Here is an 8236-nt window from a genome sequence, read left to right on the forward strand (position 1 = left end):
TACATTTTTTTCTTTGAAAACATTTGGAAAGGTTTACTGAAAAGTCCAGTATGCTATGTTTCCAAGAGTCTTTTTTAATTTTAAATATGATTAACTTTCATTTGCAACATTAATACAAATACAGAGTCTGTCATTTTAGTCAGGTTTTGCACATTTGATAAACCCATATTTTAAATAATCTTCATTAAAAGTCTTAGACTCTTTCTCAATTCATTATTTTCTCAACATTTTTGTACATCCAAATGCAGCTATTGAACATGTTTCTGTATTCTTTACTTCATGCTTTCTTCTTCTGATAGCTAAGTAATAAATTCTAAGGACAAATGGATCTCATTTTCTCTTAAATTATCATTATCACTGAACTCTTAAGAATACTACACTTTAGGAACACATTTAAAGTTCACAAATAAGACTTGGTTAGACAGCATCTCACCATTTTCACCAGAGGCCAATACAGTTCTGCTACATTTTGCTTGACCTTGAATTCTGCTAATCTAAATGAACTGGGTGATGATAACCCTGCGCTATGATCACGCTCAAATGGGCCATTACTTTAGTTCACATAACGTTCCTCTTCTGTTCCATGTTACCCCTTCCAGTTTAAGTAGGGACCAGGGAAAAGACAGTCTGAGTGAATGCTGTTGTAGAGCCAGCTGTGTCATTTCCTCCCAGCAGGTCCTATTATCATCGGCCTTAACAGACTCTTAAATAATCAGAGTACCAAAGAAAACAGCTAAATATTTAAATATCGGGGCACCTGGGTGGCTCAGTGGGTTAAGTGTTTGACTCTTGATTTAGGTTCAGGTCATGATCTCACAGTTTGTGAGTTCAAGGCCTGTGTCCAGCTCTGTGCTGACAACGTGGAGCCTGTTTGGGGTTCTCTCTCCTCCTCCTTGGCTCTCTCTCTCTCAAAATAAATAAATAAACATTAAAAAATTTAAATATAAAACTATGCTTCATATTGCTAAGTAACCAATTCAAACATATTCTAGATAGCTGGTGTTTTTTGTTTTTTTACTCTGGTAGAAAAAAAGAAAGAGAAAAAAAGCACATCTCTTTTAAGTAGCTGCAAGAATAATACACACACACACACACACACACACACACACACACCACAATCTGTCCTAAAATTTAACATCCACACATGGGGTGCCTGAGTGGCTCAGTCGGTTAAGCATCTGATTTCACTCAGGTCATGGTCTCACGGTTCCTGAGTTCCAGCCCCATGTCAGGCTCTGTGCTGACTTCTGAGAGCCTGAAACCTCTTTCAGATTCTGTGTTTCCCTCTCTCTCTCTCTCTGCCTCTCTTCTGCTTGTGCTCTGTCTCTTTCTCTCTCAAAAATAAATAAACATTAAAAAATTAAAAAAAAATAACATCCACACAAAAAAATCCACACATATGCCATTTCTAACTTTGAAGGAAAACTAATAATTTTCTTCCATGTCCTCTGTTGTAAACATTTATCACTGCTGTAAACACTTCCAAAGTCAGAAATCTAACTTTATTTTTTTAATCAATATTTATTTATTTATTTATTTATTTATTTATTTATTTATTTCTTTTTGAGACAGAGAGAGACAGAGCATGAATGGGGGAGGGTCAGAGAGAGAGGGAGACACAAAATCTGAAGCAGGCTCCAGGCTCTGAGCTGTCAGCACAGAGCCCGACACGGGGCTCGAACTCACGGACCCTGAGATCATGACCTGAGCTGAAGTCGGACGCTTAACCGACTGAGCCACCCAGGCACCCCAAGAAATCTAACTTTAAAAAAATAGAGCATAAATAATAAACTTTAACTAATATAAGTGGATTAATACTGCCTAAGTCGAATGCTAAAGAGTCCATTCTCAGGCTGCTATCCAGGAATCTAAGACTTATAAGGATAAAAATATTGAATTTCCTTTTCAAAAACAGGGGGTATAAGAGAAACATCTGGGATAGCTAGATGTGAAGAAGTAAGTCCTTTACATTTCCTTCTCTTACCTCACCATCAGTTACTTAATCCTTCAATCTCACAACCCATTCTAATGCCCATGAAGTGAAGAAAAATTGCATGTTTTCTTTTCTTTAGGATAAAAATTATTTATTTAAGTCAGAGAGGAAAAAAGACCAAAGATTCCATCCTGTCTAACTCTCTTGGAACCAGTGCAGGATAATCCTTCAAGTTTTGGTCTTTTATTTCACCCAGTTTTCAAAATCCCCACTTTCACTGAGGCAAACAGATCGCCATTTTATTAATTTAGTAAGAAGCACTGAATACTGAAAATATTTTCAAACGTATTTTTGATCCTGACATTGTCCAAGTTAATCCACTTCTCTGTGTCTCAGGTTCTAAAACAATAAGGGGAATATTTTCCACCTATTATATGAAAGAAAAGGAGGATGAACTTAACATTTCCATAGGTTTCAAGAAATGTATTAGAATTTAAAAGCAGGAGGTATAACTCTGAAGAACTTTTTTTATTTTTATTTTTATTTTTTTTTGTTTATTTAAAAAAATTTTTTTTAGCATTTCATTTATTCTTGAGAGAGAGAGTGAGAGAGAGAGAGACAGAGTACAAGCAAGAGAGAGGCGGGGGGGGGGGGGGGGGGACACAGAATCCGAAGCAGGCTCTAGGCTCTCAGCACAGAGCCCGATGTGGGGCTCGAACTCACGAACCATGAGATCATGACCTGAGCCGAAGTTGGAAGCTTAACCGACTGAGCCACCCAGGCGCCCCTGAAGAACTTTTTTTAAAACTAAACTTACAAGGGCACCTGGGTGGCTCTGTTGGTTAGGTGGCTGACATCAGCTCAGGTCATGATGTCACAGTTCGTGGGCTCTGTGCTGACATTTCGGAGCCTGGAGCCTGCTTGGGATTCTGTGTCTCCCTCTCTCTCTGCCCCTCTCCCACTCGTACTCTGTCTCCTCTCTCTCAAAAATAAATAAACATTTTTAAAAAGTTAAAAATAAGTAAAACTAAACTTACAAATCTAAGTACTTAAAAAAACACTCCTTATGACAGGATCAACCAAATGTGGCCCATCACCTGTTTCTGTAGGGCCTCTGAACAAAGCCTGGTTTTTACATTTTTAAATGGTTGAAAAAATAATCAAAGAAGTATAATATTCTGTGACATGTGAAAATTATATGAAATTCAGATTTTAGTGACCATAAATAAACTTTAATTGGAACAGAGCCCATGCTCATTCATTGAAGTATTGTCCATGGCTTTTTATAGCAGAATTGCGTAGCTGTGACAGAGACATATGGCCCACAAAGTCTAGTATTTACCATTCTAGCCCTTTACAGAGAAAGTTTGCCACCTTCTCCCTTAAGAGACCATACGTTTATTCTAATGATACTACAAATTAGGAAAATATTTCCGAAAGTCCATTTTTGAAAATGCTTTCAAAGCCATACCACATTCTTTTGAGTTTCCTCAGTGGCGGCAAACCTTCATTCTTTGGGGATGAATATGAATTTTGGAGATGGCTAAGCCACTTGGAGCCGAAATTGAGTAAGGTTGGTTATGAAGATGAATCAACCAACAAACATTTATTAATAATCCATATTTATGGGAAGTGAAGATCTCTTCGGAAAAAAAAGCACTTTCTCTGACTTCCAAGAGCTAACAATTGAGTGAGGGTATAGTCATATGCTTTCATAGGTTTGACTCAAGCTAAATTGGCAATATATGCACAGAAATAGAAAGTACAGAGGAGGAAAAAGAATTCTGTAATAAAACTAGAAGGTCTACATTCTTGTATGGCTGTGAATTTGCTATAAAGTTGTTTCATTTGTTTGTTTGTTTGCTTTAACAAACAGGAACTCCAATAATACCTCGGGCAATACACTTCTGGAATAAATGAGTGACTCCCGAATAAAATTTTATTTTACTATTTTATGTTTTTAAGATTTTATTTTGAAGTAAATCTCTACACCCAACATGGGGCCCAAACTCACAGCCCTGAGATCAAGAATCATATCGTATGATTGCTCTCCCTGAGCAATTTCCTCTGCTCTTAAGGCTTCAAATACCACTTACTGGCTAACTCTGAAATCTGGATCACCAATCTCAGCCTCCCTCCTGGGCTCTGGATCCCCCCGACCTGACATCTCTACCTGAATGCTTCAGACAGACACACTTCAAACTCAACGTGTTCAACACTGAAACAATGATCTTCCTCTCACATTAAAAAATAAAACAAGTTCTCCTACCCACGGTTTCCCAAACTAAGAAACTAAGCCATTTACTTTTTCTGTTCACCTTCAAAGCCAATCACTTTTGAGGCCCCTGTAAATTCTACATCTTGACATGTCCTCTCCTCTTCTCTATTATGATTTCCCCACTCCAGGCCCTATCCTCTCTTATCTGGACGATTTCAATAGCGTTAAGCCTTCTAACTTATCTCTTTATCTTCTGCCTCTCTCCATCCCATCCAGCCTCCACACCATACCACCATATTATCTTTCCTAATTACCTACCATCCTTCACTGGCTCTCCATTGTCTTTAGAATCGAGTCCAAAGTCCCTAACATGATACAGAAACTCTTCACCGCGTGGCACCAGCCAACTTCTTTTTTCTGAGTCCTAACTTTTTATTTAGCTAAATCTGTATGTTGTTTTAGGACACTTCTTGTACTTCAAAGTATTAAAACAGCTTTTAACACCATATTCTATAGTGAAACACTTTGCCAAACCGGACAAGTCTTCATTATTCCCAAGGAGAGACACTGAAACCCCACACTCACCTCATTTCTAGCAATTTCAGTGACCCTAATGCCACCATAATCAAACTCAGCAATTTTCTTTTTCCAGCTTGGTTCCAGGCACCATCCCCTTTAGCCCAGCCTCTCATCTTCATACACTCTCATCTTTTTTTTTTTTTCAACGTTTATTTATTTTTGGGACAGAGAGAGACAGAGCATGAACGGGGGAGGGGCAGAGAGAGAGGGAGACACAGAATCAGAAACAGGCTCCAGGCTCCGAGCCATCAGCCCAGAGCCTGACGCGGGGCTCGAACTCCCAGACCACGAGATCGTGACCTGGCTGAAGTCGGACGCTTAACCGACTGCACCACCCAGGCGCCCCAATACACTCTCATCTTTAGGCAATAAACTACAATACATCCCTCACACATACCATAAACTTCCACATAATATTCTTGTTTTCATCCATATCTCCTAATTCCTTCCTCAACTCAGTTAACTGCTATTCATCCTGCAAAGCCAAATTCAAATATGGTATCTTCTCTCTAATCTTCCTCCCTATCATACACAGAATTATTTTCCCTCATCACTATTCCCACTAAATTCTGTCTCAATCTCTGTTATAACTCTTATCACACTGAAATTGTAGGGACTTATTTACATGTCTGCTTATATGCTTCTTGAAACAAATTTTTTTTTTTAATTTTAGAGAGAGAAAGAGAGTGCAAGCAGGGGAGAGGGCAGAGGGGGAGAGAGAGAATCTTAACCAGGCTCCACGTGCAGTGCGGAGCCGGACTCAGGGCTCAATCCCAAGATCCTGGGATGGTGATCTGAGCCAAAATCAAGAGTCAGTCATTTAACCGACCGAGCCACCCAGCCATCTCTGGTTATAAGCTTTCTGAAGGCAGGGAAGCATTCTTTTTTTTCTTAAATCTAACATTTCACTTTTGGTCTGAGAACAGATATTTTAAACTCCTTGTTGAAAAATAATCACCTGTTCTATTATTAAGATAATACCACAATTGTAGTAACTGAGTGACTGAGAGTTTAGAAACAAAAAGAATCCCGAGTCATTCACCAGGGTGGGGGGAAAATGGTCTTATATACAAAGTATAATTAAACTGTAGCTTGGACAAGCTTTCATCTACATCTTGCAATACCAGTTTCTTTCTCTCTCTGCTTCTTTTTTGAAGAAGTTCTTTAGAGAACTCTCTTTTAAATACACATTGGATTTGATTTGTATTCCACTCACAGAATTTGAAACTCAGTATAATGCAGAGGTTGAGATCAGGATTTCTGGAGTCTAACTGTCTGGCTCGAATGCTAGCTTTGCTGCCTAGGCTGTTTGACGGGGGCGTTACTCAACCTCTATGTCTTTCAATGAGGAGACCAAAAAATGACACCCCTCATGGTGCTGTTTTAAGGATTAAATAAGTAATGCACGTAAAGAATTTAGAACACTGCCCGGCTCAAAGTAGGTCCCAATAAATGCTGACTGATGTTATCATCAGTTTTAAAAACAGCTTTCTTACTACTTATTTTAGCCCACTTGGTAGAGTGCAATCTCCTAGAAAGAAGGAATTATATTCTTCTCATACCCAAATACAATGTAAGTGCTAAAACGGTGCCCTGGAATATAGTAAGTACTCAATAAATAATGTGACAGTAAGGCTTCAGACCTCCAAAATCAACAAATTATAAATCACAGCAAAATTTATATAGAGAGTACATATTTAAAACATTTAAAATTGTTTTAAGTAGTTTCAAAACACCTATCTTCCACTGAACTGCTGAAACATAAAACTTTTAAAGCAACACACAAATTATGTTCACTGGGAACCTTCCCTCTACTCCATCTGATTTGCTTTTAGTCTCCTTTGGTCTAAAATTCTTGTCTATAAGACACGCTACAGATCATTTAAAATATAATTTCCAGGTTTAGAAAACTGTCTATTGTCACATCAAAAAAAACCAATATTCTTCCTTTATATCTGCGTTTTAAAAAATCTATTGCCATATTCAATATTAAAAAAACCCTAATGAAAGGCCAAGAGGTACAATTACTATATTTCCCTGTTTCTACCTGGGAAACTACTTCAGAACCACCTACAAATATCCCCAGTAAGTCTGATGGTAACAAATTGCTATTCCCTTTTTTTATTTCTGTTCTCCCCCTAAAACCCCTTATACATTCACATATCCATGGAAAAGAACGCAAGTGTCTATAATAAATGTACAAAAAAATACAGCTACATAGTAATTTTGTTTTGAAGGACTTAAATCTTACAAAAGCAAATGAAAGTCTTGATTTGAAGCCATACTCCCAGCTTACTTTACCAGGTAACTTAAACTAGAACTACTTACCTAAAGCAAAAAAGTAAATTATGTATTCGATTGCTACCTAACTTCATGATAAATAATTCAGTAACAATGTATAGATAATATGTGCTATTCTGGAAAATTTTATTAATCAGTTAAAAATGGACCACACTTCAAGCAATAGCGATTCTGGGGGAAAAAAGGAGCTTAAACAATTTACGCAGAAAACAAAGATTTAAGACTTTTATCTAAAACACTGGAGGTGAATCACTAGCCTCGGGGTAAAGATTTACATAGTGCCTACTACGTGTCTGGCGTTTAGTAGTTTCTTTACAGAATATGCATGCTGCTGATGCATCAATTTCAGTACCTAACATTTACAGACGACTCTCACTCATCTCCTTTGGCTCTCAACACCCCTGGGCGCGAGCGTCCCAGTTTCACAGTAGTTTTGACTGAGGTATCACATGTGTTATGTGGGTCCTGGCGGAGACTCCAGCCCTTGACTCACAATCTAATCATCCTCTGCTATACTAGTTACTCAAAAGTTCTTAGATGTCCCACTGTCCGATTTTAAAATCAAAATCCTACTTGACGACTTTCAATATTGTGCTCCTCAGATTCTGTTAAGAATCGAAACACACACAAATGTTTAAAAGTCCACGGTCTCAGCCTGTGGACATTCAAACTCGCCGGCCAGTCCCGGCGACAGCCCCGCGTTTCCTCCTGGATGGCGCGCTCCCTCTCCCGTCCCTAAGACTGCCGAGCGCCCCCGGCCCTGGTCTCGGGCCCCGAGGTGAGCGGCGGAGAGATGCCTCGCCAGGCTCCGCCACAGCCACCGCGGCCCACCAGCCGGGCTCCCGACGCCAGTAGCCGCCGGGCTCCGGTCCGACCCTCGCGTGTCCCTCCGGGCAGGGGAGGCGCCCAGACTGCGGGGCCCGGCCGACACCTCCGCGCGTCCCGGCTCCCTCACTGCCAGCCCCGCTGCCCCGCTTCCGACGCCCAGCATGCGACACGCACCGCCTCGAGGGACCGAGGCACCCGCCTTAGAGGCCGCCCAGGATCGCCCCGCACCTACCTGCCTTCGACCTCCACGTCGCCCCCACGGCCGGGCTGCGAGGTTCTCGCTCTCACCGCGGAGGCGCCAGCTCTCGGCGCTAGCACTCGGAGTCGGCTGCGCCCCGCCCCCGCAGGCCCAGTCGAAGGCCCCGCCCCGCCCGGCC

The 8236-nt window shown here is 40.5% G+C and overlaps 1 protein-coding gene across 3 annotated transcripts in view; it reads right to left on the reverse strand.

Annotated features, from left to right (window-relative positions):
* DENND2C (DENN domain containing 2C) overlaps positions 1-8231 on the reverse strand; it is an 89324-nt gene extending 81093 nt beyond the window's left edge. For 2 of the 3 annotated variants that reach the window (XM_023259018.2, XM_023259016.2), the window contains exon 1: positions 8092-8231. The gene's annotated coding sequence lies outside the window, so the exon portion shown is untranslated. The remainder of the gene's footprint in view (positions 1-8091) is intronic. The other variant, XM_023259017.2, reaches the window with a different exon arrangement.
* Positions 8232-8236: the final 5 nt, after the last annotated feature.

Source organism: Felis catus, chromosome C1 (assembly GCF_018350175.1).
Source record: "Felis catus isolate Fca126 chromosome C1, F.catus_Fca126_mat1.0, whole genome shotgun sequence".
Taxonomy (NCBI): Eukaryota; Metazoa; Chordata; class Mammalia; order Carnivora; family Felidae; genus Felis; species Felis catus.